This window comes from Natrix helvetica, assembly GCF_964273705.1.
Source record: "Natrix helvetica genome assembly, chromosome: Z".
Taxonomy (NCBI): Eukaryota; Metazoa; Chordata; class Lepidosauria; order Squamata; family Natricidae; genus Natrix; species Natrix helvetica.
The window spans coordinates 142,825,765-142,845,412 of NC_138554.1; positions in this window are offsets into that span (position 1 = coordinate 142,825,765).

Genomic DNA, 19,648 nt, shown 5'->3' on the forward strand with positions numbered 1-19,648 from the left:
GCCAATCAAGGAAAGACAGCTGAAATTCGTTTCCTACAGGCCTAAGAAGCGGGTACTACAAGAACTAACAGACAAGGGCATCCAGTCTGGGCTCACATTGGGTTGAACCCAGAGCCGAGGGCAAACTGCATTCTTCACCCATTTTTCTCCTTGAAGCAGCCTCTTGGGGAGACATGGTGGTTACTTTAGCTTTCCCTCCAGCACCCACCCTCCCAGTCTAGGACAGACTGTCTCTGCATGACAGTGAAATGAACTCTTTCATTGCATGCACTGCATTGGGATGAAACCAGCACACAAAATAATAGAAAAGGAAAATTACTCTCCTTTTTTGCGTCTTCTGCACCACCACCTCATGCTCCAACAACCTGTACAAAGGAGAGACACAGAAAGCAAGACTTTAATTGCTTGCACTTCACTATCTCAAGGATGAACACAGCACAGACCACACCACACCCAGCAATAAAGACGGCTACTTACAGAGGAAGGATCCCTGGCTTGCCGGTCTTCTGCACACCACCTTATCGATTTACTTTGCTCAAAAAACCTGCACAAAGAACAAACACAGAAAGCAAGACTTTAATTGCTTGCACTACTACTACTACTACTACTACTACTACTACTACTACTACTACTATATTAAGGATGAAACAAGCACACAAAGCAATAAAAGAGCTACACATAGGAAAGATGACTGTCCTAGCGGTCATACTCTGTTGCCTCTTCATCCTGTTAAATAATACTAACTGCAGAAGAACTAAAACAATATTGGACTCAATTGTGGTTGTAAGCTGAGGACTACACTACAGGTAACAGAAGCGATCTCTGTTTTCACCCAACAATGTACAGTCTTTTCAGGAAGGGTGTCCCCCAACAAACAGGAAAGATATAGTCTTTCATCCAAGAAGTTAGATCAAGAATGAATGTCATAGGTAGATTCACAGAGCAATAAACATTTCTTTTTCTGAAATTTAGTTCTCAGTTCAAAAAAACAAAAATATAATGAATTAGATTCAGTACTTAGGTCGGTCCAAGTAGCTATTCAAGAGTTAGTGGTTAGAAGCAATAGTAAAGCAAGATATGGAATTAAAACCAGAAATATTTTGTTGGCTATTTGAAAAGGAGTACAATACATATTTAATTTTACACATGTTAGCAGCTGCTGGAATTGGGTTTGCACAACAGTGAAAAAACAGAGATATGAAAATGAATAAATATTACAATGTGCAGGAATAAATAAATTGACAATTAAAATCAAGAAGGCTTTTAATACTTTTTCACGTGGGATTTGTTTTAGCAATTGCTAACTAACGGAAACAGAAATTAGAAATCCAAAAGTATGAAAGAAAACACCAATTATGTAAGGAAAGGTCCCTAAAATGTATAAGGAAATATTACTAGATCATTATTAATACGTAGATAACTGCAGGACATTACACCCACACCCACACAAACTATGACAGTGCCAGGAAAACACCAAAAAATAAGAATCCCCCCCCCCCAAAGACTGCAAATGATACCAGTTATTTTTTCCCTAACCCTAAGGACAGGAAAGACAAAGCCACTGGAATAAAAACCATCAAGGCATTGTGGGAAATTATAAAGGACAGTGCCAGGAAGCTCACAGAACCAGCAACCACCTCACAATTACCTAAACAACCAGGGTGAAACACACTAAATCTGGCAAAGCTGCCTTGCATCAACCTGGCCTGCCCATAGAAAAGCAGCCACTTTGAGATACATAAACCTGGTCTGAACACTTTTAAGCAACATATTGCATCACAAAGAAAACATTTGCAAAAAGGAATAGCATTTCTTGTAGTAAATATATTTCATAAACAATTAAAAAATAAAAATTCCCAAACAATAATTAAAAAAAGATATTCTATAGATTAAAAAAATCCTTAAAAACCATTGTTAAGTATTCCACCAGCAATAATTTACACTATAACTATTTTAAGGTATTGTACCAACTGTAACCATTATTCCACCAGCAATAATTTATACTGTAACCATTTCAAACTATTCCACACACAATAATTTAAAATGAAACGATTAAAAATATTCCATACACAATAAATTACAATAAAACAATTTAAAACAATTCTATGCACAATACATTTTAAAGTTACAGCTGCGAGAGTCCCCCCTCTCGGAGGTATGGCCCCCTGCCCTATTCAGGGCCCACCTTGATGACGGGTTCATTAACCCAGAGAGGTGGAGGAAGCGGGGAATTAGGGGGTTTTTAGTTAAATGTTTTTTAAATGTTTTAGGGGGCTCCAGGGTGGGGGGGAGGGTTGTACAGGCCAGGAGTGTGGTTAGAGCCAGGCAAACAGGTGTGGTCAGGAGGGGAGTGAGCGGAGTGGGGGGGAGGAGGGAAAATAACGTTCCAATAGAGGGCTTTGTTATACCAACGGTCGTAGGGAGGGGTGGGTGCGAGGACAGACGAAGAACTTGTAGTCGGTTGGGAGACCGTGGACGTTGGACGCGCCCGGTCATTTGTACCAACCCCCGCTTTCTAGGTGGCCAGGATCTACAGAGCCAGGGCCTGAGGCTGATGTTGTGTAATGCGAGGTCCGTTGTCAACAAGGCCCCCCTCATTAACGATCTGATTTTAGAGGGGGAGCCAGACCTCGCAGGAATAACGGAGACCTGGTTGGGCCACGAGGGAGGTTTACCCCTCGTGGAAATGTGCCCACCAGGCTACCGAGTGTTCCACCAGCCACGGGCCCAGGGTAGGGGTGGTGGGGTGGCGGTAATTATACGGGAGAATCTGGAACCGAGAGAGTTTACTGTGCCGCAGATATCTGGGTGTGAGTCTCTGGGCGTGAGATGGGGCCCAGGGAGGCAGCTGGGCCTGCTGATTGTATACTTGGCTCCTCACTATACATCAGCGGCCCTGCCTGAACTCCTCGAGCGGATCGCAGAGATGGCAGTTGAGACCCCCAAACTTCTAGTTATGGGGGATTTCAACCTGCCATCGATGGGAGAAGCATCCGAGGTGGCTCGGGAGTTCATGGCTTCCATGACAGCCATGGGCCTGACTCAATTAATTCAGGGCCCCACGCACGAGGGAGGCCACACACTGGATCTTGTTTTTGTCTTCGAACAGTGGATGAGGGATCTAGGAGTAGGGGATCTAGTCATTACGCCCCTGTCATGGTCAGATCACTCACTTCTCCGGCTCGATTTCCCGGGCGCTACACCCCTCCGCGGGGAGGTGGAACCAGATTGTCCTAGATGGTTCCGCCCCAGGCGCCTGATGGAACCGGATAGGTTCCAGACGGAGCTTGGGCCACTTCCTGTAGACCTGACCCGCTCCCGGATGGAGGACCTGGTAGCCACATGGAATAGTGCGGCCGCCGGGGCCTTAGACCGGGTTGCGCCTCTGCGGCCTCTCCGGTGGCAACGAACCGCCCTGGCTCCTTGGTTTAACGAGGAGCTAAGGGCGATGAAATGCCACAAGAGATGCCTAGAGAGCAGATGGAGATCCTCCCGTTCCGAATTTGACCGAACACAGGTAAGAACCTACTTAAGGACTTACCTTGTGGCATTAAGAGTGGCCAAACGTCGATATTGTGCCACTCTTATTGCATCTGCAGAGAACCGCCCTGCCGTCCTGTTTCGGGTGACCCGCTCCCTCTTGTCACAGAGGCCGCGGGAAGCCCCTCTGCAGGGTAGGGCAGAGGAATTTGGGGAATACCTGCAGGATAAAATCGCTCAAATCCGGAGGGAATGGGTCCCCCTCACTGTTCCAGAGGGGACGTCCAGGGCGAGTCTTGAGAGACCATTCTGGGAGGAGTTTGACTCTGTTGCCACCGAGGATTTGGACAGGCTGCGTGGGCGACTGCGAGCCACCAGATGTTTATTGGACCCGTGTCCCTCCTGGCTTGCACTGGCATCCTGGGAGGTCACACGAGGCTGGCTACTGGGACTAGTGAACGATTCATTGAGTGAGGGGTTCCTGCCAGCCGTCTTGAAAGAGGCGGTTGTGAGGCCCTTGCTCAAGAGGGGTTGTTCCTCTATCCTGGTCCTATTAGATCTCTCAGCGGCTTTTGATACCATTGACCATGGTATCCTATTGCGCCGGCTGGAGGGGTTGGGGGTAGGGGGCACCATGTTGCGGTGGTTCTGCTCCTACCTCTCTGACCGGACACAATGTGTGTTGGCAGGGGAGCAGAGGTCGACCCTGAGGCCACTCACTTGTGGGGTGCCACAGGGGTCAGTCCTCTCGCCCCTCCTGTTCAACACATATATGAAGCCGCTGGGCGAGATCATCCGTGGTTTTGGGGTGGGATACCATCTGTACGCTGACGATACGCAGCTGTACATCTCCACCCCGAACCACCCCAACGAGGCCGTCGAAATGATGTCCCGGTGTTTGGAAGCCGTACGGGTCTGGATGGGAGACAACAGACTCAGACTCAACCCCTCCAAGATGGAGTGGCTGTGGTTACCGGCCCCCCGGTTCAACCAGTGTATTCCATCGCTGGCCATCGGGGGCGAGCAGCTGGCCCCCGTGGAGCGGGCGCGCAATTTGGGCGTCCTCCTAGACGCCCGGCTGTCTATGGATGACCATGTGGCAGCCGTGGCGAGGGGGGCGTTCCACCAGGTTCACCTGGTGCACCAATTGCGCCCCTATTGGACCGGGATGCCCTTCGCACAGTCACTCACGCGCTGGTGACGTCCCGTCTGGACTACTGCAATGCTCTCTACATGGGGCTCCCCTTGAGATGCACCCGGAGACTACAGCTGGTCCAGAATGCGGCCGCGCGGGCAATTGTGGGGAGAACGAGGTTCACCCATGTAACACCTCTCCTGCGCGAGCTGCACTGGCTCCCTGTGGTCTACCGGGTGCGCTTCAAGGTGTTAATCACCATCTTTAAAGCGCTCCATAGCACAGGACCTAGTTATTTGCGGGATCGTATCCTGCCCCATACATCCCTGCGACCAATCCGCTCTCACAGAGAGGGACTCCTCCGGGTGCCGTCCACTAGGCAGTGCCAGAGGGCGGCGCCCAGGAGTAGGGCCTTCTCTGTGATGGGCCCAGCCCTCTGGAATGACCCCCCCCCAGATATTAGGACAACGACTGATCTCCGCTCCTTCTGCACAAAACTCAAGACCCACCTGTTCCAACTAGCTGGCCTGGCTTAATTAGAACTCTCTAACCTCCCTGGCAATTTTAAACTGTAAATTTAAATTTTTGGGTATTTTAATTGTTTTAATTGTTATAATTTTACTGTTATTTATCTTAACTTTGTGGCTTTTATTTCTATTTGAATTGTTAAATGTTGATGTATTTACCTCCTCCATGCCACATGCCTATATATTTGATTGTACGTCGCCCCGAGTCCCTTCGCGGAGAGGGCGTGACTGATAAATTGAACAAATAAAAAATAAATAAATAAATAAATAAATAAATAAATAAATAAATAAATAAATAAATAAAATTAGTATTGAGTATAGAATATTTTAAAATGGTTTATTTTAATTTATTTTGGATAGAATCTTTTTTAAAACAGTCTAAGATAATTTAAAAAAAGAATCCACACACAATAAATTGAAGTAAACCATTTAAAAATATTCTATACTCAATACTTTAAGTAAAATTATTTTAAAAAATTCTATGCACAATAACAGTGACGTGCGGTGAAGTTTATGGCTGGTGAGGCTGGTGACGCCATCAGGAAGGCGGGGAATGGGACCACGTGTGCTGGAGGCTGAGGCTGCCTCAGCCTCCAGCACACGTGATCCCATTCCCCGCCTTCCTGAGCGTGCTCCGCCGGCTCACGCTCCGCAGTCCTCGAAAGCGACTGGGAAACGACAAGAACCTTCCTGCCTCTGCTGGACTTTCCTCGTTGAAGCGCCGGGCTGGCGTAGGCCGTGCGGCCGGTGGGCGGCGAGCCTCTGCAAGGAAAGGCCTCCGGGCCTTTCCTCGGCGAAGCTAGCCTCCCACCGGCCGTGCGGCCTACGCGAGCCCGGCGCTTCAGCGAGGAAAGGCCCAGAGGCCTTTCCTTGCGGAGGCTCGCCAGCCGCATGGCCTACGCCAGCCCAGCGCTTCAACGAGGAAAGGCCCGAAGGCCTTTCCTCGGTGAAGCTAGCCTCTCGCCAGCCACGCAGCCTACGCCAGCCCGGCACTTCAGCGAGGAAAGGCCCGGAGGCCTTTCCTTGTGGAGGCTCGCCGCCCGCCGCCCGCGCGGCCCACGCCAGCCCGCCACTTCAGCGAGGGAAGGCCCGGAGGCCTTTCCTCATCAAAGCTAGCCTCTCACCACCTCCCTCGCGCTTAGTTCCTTACCTGAGGGAAGCAGCAAGCTCCTGGAAGGCGAAGGGAATGGAGTTTTGAAAAGGAGGACCCGCTTTTAAGCGGGTCACCTCCAGCCCGCTCACTGATTGGCTGGACTCCAGCCAATCAGTGAGCAGCAGGCTGGGTTAGGTAGTTTAGTTCAGACGGGCGGGGGAGCGAGTGAGTGAGCTGCGTTGGGACGGCAAGGGCGATTGAGTGACAGGGCCAGTGCCGGTTCCCAGAAGTTACTTCTGGGTCCGGTTACTTCCGGGTTCGGTCAGGAACCGGATCGCGCGATCCGGTGCGAACCGGTAGGAACCCACCACTGCTGCCTACACACACACATACACCGCCTCTGCCTGTAGTAATGGCGAACCTTTTTGGCACTGAGTGCCGAAAGGGGAGCATTTCATGTGTGCACATGAGCTTCATGTGCTCATCTGTGTGTTGACAGGGGGACAGAGGTCGTCCCTGAGGCCACTCACTTGTGGGGTGCCACAGGGGTCGGTCCTCTCGCCTCTCCTGTTCAACGCGTATGTGAAGCCGCTGGGTGAGATCATCCGTGGTTTTGGGGTTGAGTACCATCTCTACGCTGATGATACTCAGCTGTATATTTCAACCCCAAACCACCCCAACGAGGCTGTCGAAGTGATGTCCCGGTGTTTGGAAGCCGTCGGGGTCTGGATGGGGGACAACAGACTCAGACTCAACCCCTCCAAGACCGAGTGGCTGTGGTTGCCGGCACCTCGGTTCAGCCAGCTGACTCCATCGCTGGCCATAGGGGGCGAACAGTTGCCCCCTGTGGAGCGGGCGCGCAATTTGGGTGTCCTCCTTGATGCCCGGCTGTCAATGGAGGACCATGTGGCAGCCGTGGCAAGGGGGGCATTCCACCAGGTTCGCCTGGTGCGCCAATTGCGCCCCCTACTGGACCGGAGTGCCGTGCGCACGGTCACTCATGCGCTGGTGACGTCTCGCCTGGACTACTGCAATGCCCTCTACATGGGGCTTCCCTTGGGACGCATCCGGAGACTGCAGCTAGTTCAGAACGCAGCCGCGCGGGTTATTATGGGAAGTACCCGTTACTCCCACGTAACACCTCTCCTGCGCGAGCTGCACTGGCTACCTGTGGCCTTTCGGGTGCGTTTCAAGGTATTGATCACCATCTTTAAAGCGCTCCATGGCAGAGGACCTAGTTATCTGCAGGATCGCATCCTACCACACACGTCCCTGCGACCTATCCGCTCACACAGGGAGGGGCTCCTCCTGGTGCCGTCTGCTAGGCAATGCCAGCGGGCGACACCTAGGAGTAGATCCTTCTCTGTGATGGGCCCAACCCTCTGGAATGACCTCCCCCCAGACATTCGAACTACCACCGACCTCCGTTCCTTCCGGCAAAAGTTAAAGACTCACCTATTTCAATCAGCTGGCCTGGCACTTTCTTAGTTTTACCTCCCGGGATTCATTTATTTTAATTGGGTTTGGGGTTTTAATAGGCTTTTAACGTATTATATTTATTATTCTATTACAGTCTCACAACCTCCTTCACCTACGTATTTAATTATTTAACTGTTTATGTATGTATTTTACAACGTATTTTAGTGACTGTACACCGCCCCGAGTCCTCTCCGGGAGAGGGGGCGGTCTATAAGTGTGAATAATAAATAAATAAATAAATAAAATAAATCTGTACTGCAACTAGGAAGAGAAGAGGAGCTGCCCAGGGGCCATGCGTGTGCCGGAAAATGATCTTTTGTTTTCCCAGCAAATCTTCCGGTTACTGGCATGCATGTGTGCTGGCTAGCGTGCATCCTCACACTGGAAAACGGACGACCAGCTCTTCCAGTTTACGTCACTGCCGCGTGCACGAAGGCCAGCCGATTGTTGCGTGCGCAGACGTGCCCAAAACCCAGAAGAGGAACAGGCAACGCCACGCGTGCCAGGTGACATGGTTCCATGTTCCACTTTCGGCATGCCTACCTTAGGGAATCAACTCACATTGCGCTGCGTGGGTTGTGGCTGCTGCCGACATCGTCGACTCACAGGCGCTCACTGCCTCCTGTCCTGGTTGTGCCCATTCCCCTCCTCACTAAGGCTTATTTTGGGGGTTGGTCTTATTTTTGGGAAAACCTAATATTTGTTGCACAAAAGTACCCCTTGCCTGGCTTCACAATGTTGCCAATGACTTGTTTTGTGTAGGGTTCCCCCCTCCCCCCCGGTTGCTTCTTTTTGCAGGTTTGCCTGGGCAAACTACTACAAAGTGTGTAAAAGTCACATTGTCATTTTATAATTTTGAGGCCGTTTTTCTAAGTCGATCCCATACCCAAAGTTTCCCCCCCCCCAAGCTATCATAGTTTCTTTAACTTGTTCCTCTTGTAATTTAGTCTCTAATAAATATCCATATAATTTTTAATTACTTTTTCATCAGTACCAATTAAAATTTTATCTAACTCAGTCATTTCATTGTAAAGACCTATTGATTTTCTATCTTCATTATATCTAGATTGTATCTGTAAGTAAGAATACCAATTCATTTCTATTCCTTCTTGTTTCAACTCTTGGATAGATGTGAGTTTACCCTCTGTATTCAATATTTCAACATATCTTACTGTTTGTTCCTTTTTATATATTATTGGATATGAAAATGCTTCAATGGTTGCTATCCAGGCTGGAGTTTTTAAGTAGTGTAATCTTTTAACCTTTTCCCAGTTTAATAACAAGGCCTCCCTTATATAGTGTCTTCTAAAATAACCATGTGCTTTAGTTCCCATACCATAAAAAAGCATGCCATCCCAACAATAAATCATGACCCTCTACATTCAATAATCTGGAATGTTTTAAATGTTACTCACTCCTTAATCCACATCAGGTTTGCTGCTTGATAATATAACTCCCAGTCAGGCAAGCCCAATCCTCCTCTTGTTCTAGCATCTTGTAGGAATTTAAGTTTTATTCTTGCTTTTTTCCCTTGCCAAATAAACTTCAAGACTATTTCATTTAGGTCTTCAAAAAAGTTCTTGCCTAATCGAATTGGAATTGTCTGGAACAGATATAAAATTCTGGGTAAAATGTTCATTTTAATTGTAGAGATTCTTCCTAACATTGATAGTTGCAGATTTTGCCATTTCATCAAATCAGTCGCAATTTGTTGTTTTAATCTAATATAATTATCCTCCTTAAGAGTGCTACATCTAGTTGATAAGTATATCCCCAAATACATCAAAATCATTCTCATATTATCTTTCATTTGTCTCTTTGGTAAAAAACACCATTTTGATCAGAGTGGATAAAGCTATTTAAATACTTCTTGAGTCTGTCTGCTAATATCGATGCGAATAACTTGTAATCTGAATTTAATAAAGATATTGGTCTATAATTCTTGGTTTGCGTTAGATCTGTCTCATCTTTGGGTAGCGATGCAATATATGCTTCTGTCCATGATTTAGGGATTCTGCTCTCTGATATCACTTCATTCATGACTTCTAAAAGAGGGAGAGGCAAGGTTTCTTCAAATGTTTTGTAGAATTCCACCGGAAATCCATCTGGACCTGGGGCTTTCCCATTATTTTGTTTTTTGAGTGCTTCCGTTAGCTCCATCATTGTTATTTTACTTTCCAGCATTATTCTAGTTTCATCTGGTATCTGGGCAAGATTAGCATCCTGTAAATATTTTTTTAACTCCCCCCTCTTCCATTTTCTCTTGTTGATACAGCTTAGCATAGTAGTCTTGTATAATTTTTTTTTCTCCGCATTTCCATAATGAATTTGTCCTTGATCATCTCTTAATTGGAGTATTTTCTTTGCCTCTCTCTCTTTTTTCAATTTATATGCCAACCATCTGCCTGATTTATTTGCGTTTTCAAAGTAATTCTGTTTGGTGCCTCTAATTTTTTGTGCCAGTTCTTCCTTTTCCAGTAGATCTATTTTATGTTTGATCGTATCCATTTTTATTTTAACATCTTTTTTTTTGTGGCGATCTCTGTAACTCTTTTTCAAGTACAATACAATACAACACAATACAATACAATAGTAGAGTTGGAAGGGACCTTGGAGGTCTTCTAGTCCAACCCCCTGCCTAGGCAGGAAACCCTATGCCAAGTTTTTTATAGTCATTGTCTAGAGCTTTATGCATTTGTCTTTTCTTTAAGTTTCTCTTCCTTGTATAGTCCATTATCAGGCCTCTAGTAACAGCCTTCATTGTATCCCAAAGGTTCTGCATTGATGTATCTTCTTTTCTATTTTCTTTAAAGAAAAAGGCCAATTCTTTTTCCATTTTCTGTGTAAAATCTTTTTCTTTCAGTATGATATTATTTAATGTCCATCTAGATTTTATCCTTTGGCCTTTCCATTTAATTGTGATTGGATTATGATCCGCCCATGTGCTTGCTTCAATCTCAATTTCTTGTACATTGCAAATCAATTCTGTTGAGGCCCATATCATATCAATTCTGGAAAATGATGAATGTCTATTTGAATAAAAAGTATATTGTTCTTTTGTAGTATTTCTTTCTCTTCATATGTCTTTTAAGTTTATTTCATCTATCATCCTAAAGAAGGATTTCGGAAGCAGTTTTCTATTTAACTTTGTTGTTTTGTGTGTTTTATAGTCCATGTTCTGGTTTACAATGCCATTAAAGTCTTCCATCATGCGAATATCAACATAGTCCAAGTCCAAAAAAAATTTGTGCAGTTTTTTATAAAATTCATCTTGCTTTTCATTAGGAGCGTAAATTCCAATTAAAAGTATTTTTTAAAATATTATCCATAATTTCCACCATCAAAATTCTTCCCTCTTCATCTGCATAAATTAATTTCGCTGGAATATTATTTTTAATATAGAAGATCACTCCTCTTTTCATTTAACCTCCAAGACCTCCTAGATCCCTCTCTATATTCCAATTCCATCCAAACCGGATTATGATCTGTTAGAGTTCTCGGGCATATCTTCGTCTTCTTCACCCTGGAAAGTAAATCATTTGTAATTAGTATGAAGTCAATTCTGGAAAAGGATTGATGCCTATCGGAAAAAAATGTAAAGTCCCGTTCTTTAAAATTCCGTTCTCTCCAAATGTGTCTCAGTTCCATATCATCCATCAACTCAAAAAAGGATTTAGGGAGACTTGTTCGTGTTTGACTATTTTGCAGTAGTCTCTTCTTGTCTTTGATGGTGTCCAGTACTCCGTTCCAGTCACCCAATAGTACACACGATCTATAATCCCATTGTGTTATTTTAGTATGAAGCAACTTGTAAAAAATTTTCTTGTTGTTGATTGGGAGCATATACTCCTGTTAAGAGTGTTTTCTTTCCTTCTATTAGTAGTTCAATTGCAATATAGCTTCCTTGAGGATCTGCTTCAATTAATTCAGCCTTTAAATCTTTTCTTAAGTATATAACTATACCATTTATCTTCTCTGGAGCAGATGCCACAAAGTATGGTCCCAATCTTGCGTTCATCAAGTATTTCTAATCCTGTGTCCTAATATGTGTTTCTTGCAGACAAATTACATCATTTTAAATTGTTTCAGATAGTGAAATATTTTCCCCCTTTTTTATGGTGAATTTAAACCATTAACGTTCCAGGTTAGAAATTTAATTGTCATCTTCAGCTCCCTGAAGCTTTCTAAGAGCTACCTGGAAATCTTGCTGGGATTTCACCTTCGGTCTTGCTCCCCCCACAGCTTCTGTGTTCGTATTTCTAATTTCTTGGATTATTGTCTGGGCTTGCTGCATCTTTAATTCTTGCTCTTTGCGTTTAGTGGCCGCTCGAGTTTGTCTTTGTTCCATAATTTCTTCTGTCTCCTCAGGTAAGTCCAGAGCTTGAGCAGCTCCCGCTTGTGCCTGAATATCTTGCTGTCTGGTCTCGCCTGTTTCTTTTCTTCCTCTAGATCCTGGAGATGGAGGGTGTCCAGCCTTTAATACATTGCTATAAAAATCTCCTGCTTTCCAAACTGAATTAAGACGATATCTTTTTCCTAGGTAATTCACCACCAATCCGGCTGGGGCCTCCCATCTATACTGTATCTGGCGATTTCTAAGTTCGTCCACTAAAAATGCGTAATCCTTTCTGGATCTCAACATTTTTGGAGGAATTTCCTTCAATACTATCACATCTTGTCCTGCCACTTGTAACTTATTTTTGTAAGTTGCTTGCAATATTCCTTTCCTAGTTTTCCTGGTGACAAAATAAATTACAATATCTCTTGGTAGTTGTCTCTGTCTAGCAATCCATGAATTGACACGGTAAATTTTGTCAATCTGCCAGGCACATTCTACCTTTGGTTCACCAGTTAATTGAGCGAAAGTTTCAGCAAAAATATCTCTCAGATCTTCTTGGTTATGTTCTTTCAGACCTCTTATTCTTAGAGCAAATTCCATTGTTCTGTATTGTATCATTGTACCTCTGCCTCTGATCTATCGATTTTGCTTTGTGCCTCCTCAACTTTATTTTCCAACTTGATATTAGACTGATTAATTTCCTCTACCTTCTCATCCAGAGATGTTACATAACCAAGTAAGTCCTTAAGTGCATCCATTATGTCCTCTCTTATCTGCTGATTACGGGTTTGGATTAAATCCTTAATTCCAGACATTTCATCAGACACGTCTTTAAAAGCATTTGAAATTTTTCCCTCCAAAACAACGGCTTGGTCCTTTAATGCATTTTGAAGAGCCTCAAGTGTCAGAGTTTGTGTTTCTACTGGGGGTAATAAAGATTGTAATTTCTGTCTCTGGGCTGGGGAACTTCCAGCGCTCTTGGAAACGCTTAGTTTTGTTTGTTTTGAAGCCATTTCCAGATATTCAAGCAAACTTTTCAGCGGCCAGTTTATTAAGTCCAAAAAGTCCACCTATTCCCCCAGGTTTGTTAACCAATACTGTTTTCTTTGATCTTAAACTCTTGAGTCTTTTAACATCATTAACAGGCATTTAACAAATGCTGTCCCATAGCGACAATCAAAATGAATATTTTACCAAGAATCTTATTCCTGTTACAAGCCGCACCTATTAACCCATGTAAAAAATTCTTTCAAGAATTAAATAACATAACCACTAGGTTTATTTGGCACGGACGAAAAGCGAGGATCAAACTAAAGTCATTGCAGGACAGCAAAGAGAGGGGAGGTTTAGCATTACCAAATTGGGACTTATACGCATTGGCAGTATCAATAACATGGGTGAAGGATTGGATAGAGCTAAAGAATAAAAGAATTTTGACCCTGGAAGGCCATGATTTGCAAGCAGGCTGGCACACTTTCCTATGGGATGATAAAAATAAAACGCACAAATACTTTCAAAAACATTTAATTAGAAGAGCGTTATTGCAAAAATGGCTCAAAAAAAAAAAAATCCATTACGTGAAAATCCCGAATTGGCTATCACTGACAGAAAGGATGACTCATCCAAATTTTATAGATTGGAACAAAATACTAAGATAAAAGAGACTTAATTGATAGACAGGGAAACTTAAAAACAGTTGAAGAATTGGCAGAACAGAACATGAAAGTGGACTGGTTAACCTACTTGCAAATCAAAACTAAATACAATAATGATACCAAATTATATGACATTGAAACAGAATCACACGAATTGGATAAAATCTTCCAAAGCCCAGATAGAAAATTGATAGGGAGAATATATAAATTTCTCCTGAAATACAAAATGGAAGAGGAAATTGTGAAAGAACAAATGATAAAATGGGCACAGAACTTTGGACACAATATTGAATTAGACAAATGGGAAAAATTTGGGGGAACAAACTTAAAAATGACATTCTCGGTCACATATAAGGAAAACCAGTATAAAATGTTTTATAGATGGCACCTGGCACCAACAAGGTTAGCTAAAAGATCGTCAAATACATCCCCAAAATGTTGGAAATGCGAATCGATACACGGAACATACTACCACCTATGGTGGACCTGTGAGGAGGCTAAAACGTTTTGGAAAAAAATCCAAAAGTGGCTGGAGGCAATAACGAGAGTTAAAATAGAATGGAAACTGGAAATCTTCTTATTAGGATTACTGCCTACAAAATACAAAAAAGAAACCCAGTACTTAATATTGCATATAATAACGGTTGCCTATGCCCAGAAATGGAAAAACAAGCTAATCCCAAGCGAAGAGGAAATAATAAGAACGGTGATGGACTGTACCGAAATGGACAAACTAACTAAAGAAATCCAGGGAAAAGAAGAATCAGAATTCTATCAGATATGGGATAAATGGTATAGGTGGATGGAGGAAAGAAATAGGAATCCTAGGCGATAAATAAGCAGAATGTGGTAGCTCTTATAGATTGTTGTCGGTGTTAAAATGTTTATTCATTGGATAATATAAATACGAATGATTCTGGATAAAAGTACTTTCAAACAAATGCAGATAAAGGAGAATGTTGGTATATTCTTTGATTTAAAATGCACAATTCAATTTGAATGAAGTATAAAGAATGATTGTAGTAATGCACGGAATTTAATTGTAACCAATCGACATGCTAGCTGGAAGACGTATTGAAGAGTGTTTTGTGTGTGTGTTATCTGTCTAATTAAAACAATAAAAAAAATTTTTTAAAAAAATTATGTCCCTTTTAAGTTTCACTTTCGACACACCCTTTGTTATTCAATCTCCATCTTCCTTTTAAGTCCCTTTGTCTTCACAGAGGGAAGTATATTACATTGGAATTAAGGTTTGTACTTACAATTATATTCACTCGTTTTGCTCGGCCTGCGTATCATTCAAATATAGATTTAAACATTGACAGCAGGGATGGTCGTGACGTTTCGTTTATGCAAAAGCGTCCCGGACGAGGAGCTATGTCGGGCATCTGGGGAGCTCTCACCCTTCGTGCCCCAGAATTTCTCCTGGGGATCCCGGGGAGCTCTACCCTCACCCGTCTGCTCACCCCCCCTCTTTTCCTGAGGGGGGAGTTTTCAAGCCGCTAGACAGCTGATTTACACTGTTCTAGCAGCTTAACTCAGTCACGGGGCTGGCGTTCCCTAGGGAGCTGCCGGTGCCACCGGAAGCCCTCATCATTGCTAAATTCTTGACTCATAGGAGTTTTAGCTGGTTTACACAGTTCCATTTTGAGATTCCTGAGTAACTGATTGATCTTCTCAGTCTGTGATATTTTATATCCTCCCCTAGTTTTATCTATCTTCAAACCAAGATATTTCTTTATTTCACAGGTGTTTTATTTTAAAACGCCTTTTTAATAGTGTAATAATCTCAATAACCTTTTGCTCTATTTTAGTAATCAATGCTATATCGTCTGTAAACAATAGCGATAATGAAATCATACCATCGCTTTCTTTCTTAAATAAACAAGGATCAGCCATTCCAGCTTTAAACCCTATCCTTGCTAATTCCTTCACTATGCATTGATTCCACTCGTAGCCTGACTGTTTTAAACCATACAGGCTCTTTTTTAACTTCCAACAATCAGTGTTGCTATCAGTGTTTAACCCATCAGGTTTCTTTAAATAAATAGTGTGTTGCAACGGTGCATGGAGATATGCTCTTTCAACATCTAAATGATTTATTACATATCCATGCTTAGCTGCCCAAACTAATGATGCACGTAATGTTATGGCTTTTAAACTGGGCACAAATACCTCATCATAATCATTTGCCGACTGGTTGAAAACTTGTGCTACCGATCTAGCTTTATGGGTAACAGTCCCATCTACACTAGTTTTAATCTTGTAAATCCATTTACACCCTATTGCATTTTCACCTGGTGATAATCTCACATTCTCATATACCTCCAGATCTTGTAAAGATTTCCGTTCCCTGTTCATTGCTGCTTTCCAAACTATTTGTTCCTCTTTAGGATACGTTGATAGTTCATGATACGTTGCAGGAACTTTATCTACTTGACATGCTATACTAGCTTGATATCTGTCAGGTGGTCGTGTTACACGGGTAGAACGCCTAGGCAACTCAGGGCTCACTCTTGGACTCTCTTGTTCCCATTCTTCTAACTCCTCCCGATTTTGCACTTCATCCCGACTTTGCACTTCCTCTTTAATTTGTACAGCTGGTCCTTCTATTTTACCACTAGGAAATACCCAGGTTTCAATAACTACGTCATTGTTAAATTCCAGTTTATCCCAACCAACATGCTCTAGAAACTTTGCATTAGCACTGTGATAGATCTTAATTGTCCCTTGTTCCCAGAACCTGTAAGATCTATGGTTTGAGTTATAACCTACGAAAAATAATTTCCTAGCTCAACGTTGTCCCTTCAATCTGATCTGTGCTGGAATATGCACCCATGCAAGAACTCCAAACGTGTGCAAGTAGCTTAAATCAGGTTTCCTACCATGCCAACAAGTAAATGGTACTTCTCCAGTAGAAGCATTTACAATGTTGTTCAGTAGATGATTAGCACACATCATGGCTTCACCCCATAGTCTTTCAGGCAATCCTGAATCGGATAACAATGTTCTAGTCATGGCTTGTAACATTTGCCCTCTTCGTTCTACAAATGAGTTATGTTGTGGTCTATAAGGAGCAGAACCTTTATGATCAATACCAGCTGTTTTTAACATTGTTTGGAACTTATAATTGGTAAACTCCGTCCCATTATCAGTAACTGTAACAGTAATAACCTTGGCTTTTATCTTTCCGCAAATCTTAACCAATTAAAGAAATGTGGAAACGTTTCTGTCTTGTCTTTCATTAAATAGCAGAAACCGCATCTTGAATAATGTTCCATGATACTCAAAACATAACAGGCACCTCCCAAACTGGGTTTTATAGGTCCAATTAGATCAGCAAAAACAACTTCCAAAGGTTCCTTTGTTTTAAACCCATTACATCTGTTTGCTGGAGTAACCTTGCTCTTTTCCTGACTACACACATTACAATTTAAATATTTACTGCAAGGTTTTAACTTTACTCCCTCTGACAATTTTAGTTTTTTGCAACATCTTGAAATTAATGTGCCCCATACGCCTATGTAGCAGATGTATGCATTCATCATATGGTTTCACATTATCATACACTGAGTTAGCAGTATGGGCATCAGATATAATATATAAATCATTTGGTAATTTTGCAGTAATCCTATTACCTTCCTTTTCTATGATACAGTTATCTCCCCTAAAGGTTACTACATAGCCAATCTTAACTAGAGCCCTTACTGATAATAAATTAAATTTCAGTTTAGATATATACAACATGGATAAATGCTCATTTACAAATAAACACCTTGCCATACCTTCACCAGATGCTTTCACCCTCCAACCATTTGCCAGAGATACATGTTGCTTGCTGGCGGACATTTTTACAAAACAATTCTTATTTCTAGTAATGCACTGTGATGCTCCACTATCAACAACCCATGAATCATGGCTTATTGGTGCATTTCTAGAGATAGTTAAAGTAGACATACCTAAGTTGATATTAGCATTTTTCTTAGCTTTTCTAGGAGTCTTAGCCCCACAAGAAAAACACTTTCTAACAGTATAGGCAGTTGAAGGTGACTCTTCATGTTGAGGTGGTTTCTCTCTCAGTTGCTCTCTTTTCAACCTTCTTCTGGACTCTTCCAACAGGCGTGCAGTTATGTCAGTCAATGTTAGTTCATTTCGGGTTAGGACTTCGAGGGACGGTACAAAATCATCATAACTCTCATGCAGTGATGACAGAATGATGTAAACTTGATGTAACTCTGTGAAAATAAGTTCCTTTTCATGTAGCTCTTGGAAAACTCCTTTCATAAAGTTTAAATGAGCTAACATATCTCCACCCTTCAGAAGACGTGCCCTAAACCCTTTGCGGGTAAGATGTATATGTGCATCTATAGTGTCACGTACGTATATCTTCTTCAAATTCTCGCAACATCTTGCTGCAGAATTCTCCCCACGAATATGAACTAACTGTTGGTCAGTCAGTGTTAGACCAATTATACACAATGCTCGTTCGTTGCATCTTTGAAACTCTGCTATCTTTTTGGCATCATCCTCAACATCTGGATTCCAAGAAGTCACGTCTGGTGGATTCTGTACAGCATCCCACAATCCCTCAGTATGCAGGAGTAGGCTGCACTTCATAGACCAGGAAACATAGTTTGTTCCGTCCAACTGGGTTATCAGCAATAGATTTGCTGATGGTGCGTGTGCCATCTTCTCCATAATAGTAAAACTTACAAACTAAACAGCTATCTGTATACAGTATTGTGTATCGACACCAACTCTCTCTTTAGCTACGTCTGGTACACTCTGGGTCCATAACCAGTGTTAAGTAAGTAAGCTCCCCGTTAGGAGAGCGAGTGCTCAGCGGAAGCATGCTGGCCCCATAACCAGTGCTAAGTAAGTAAGCTCCCCATTAGGAGAGCAAGTGTGCAGAGAAGCGTAATGAGAGTGATATGGAAGAACACGCACAAACCAGCAAACAGGGACACTGAATAGCATAAAATACAGTAGTTTACTATGTGGAAATATAGATGTATTCAGAGTCCGGTTAACAGTCCCAAGTCATATACGGTTCAGTCATTCAGTTATCAAATAGTCAGTCTAGCAAACAAAACAGCTAACAGTAGCAAACCACAGTACCTCACAATACACCGACCAGCGTCTAACAAACAGAGAGCTAACAGCCATTCTGGCTCCCTCTTATGGCTGCTTGAGGTAACAAGCCAATTACATCTCTTTAGCATTTAAAGTAACAGATACATTTGTTACAATCATAGCTTATATACATTGCCAAGCCAAGCCTAGGGTTACATCCCTAACATGCCCTTCCCACCTCCATTTTGGAACGAGATTGAAGGGCTGGAGGTGGGGCTGTTGCATTGTGTGGCGCGTTATATGAAGGAAATTTTTCTCCAGGTTTAACAGATTAACCGAGTTGGAAGGGACCTTGGAGGTCATCTAGTCCAACCCCCTGCCCAAGCAGGAGACCCTAAATACCATTTCTGACAGATGGCAGTCCAGTCTCTTCTTGAAAGCCTCCAGTGGTGAAGCTCCCACAACTTCTGTCCCATGGGTAGATTGTTCTCACTGTCAGAAAATTCCTCCTCCTTTCCAGGTTGAGTCTCTCCTGGCTCAGTTTCCATCCATTGTTCCTTGTCTGGCCTTCAGGTGCTTTGGAAAAGCAGCTTGACCCCCTCCCTCCTCTCGGGGGCAGCCCCTCTGTCACGCTTCCAAGAAATACGTCCCTTGAAATAAAGCCCAAGGCATCCATTGTCTGTTACAGTCTGTTTATTAGAAACATATCAAATTGGCAAAGGACTTGGTGTAATTGTGACTCTGGCTGGGATCCAGAATTACGTCCAATAAAGAGCAGAAACTTGGAAACTTTCCCCTCTCTGAGTCACAATCTCCAATCAACTCTCCGTCTGTCCGTCCGTCCCCCGTCAACAGCTAGGGAGTAGC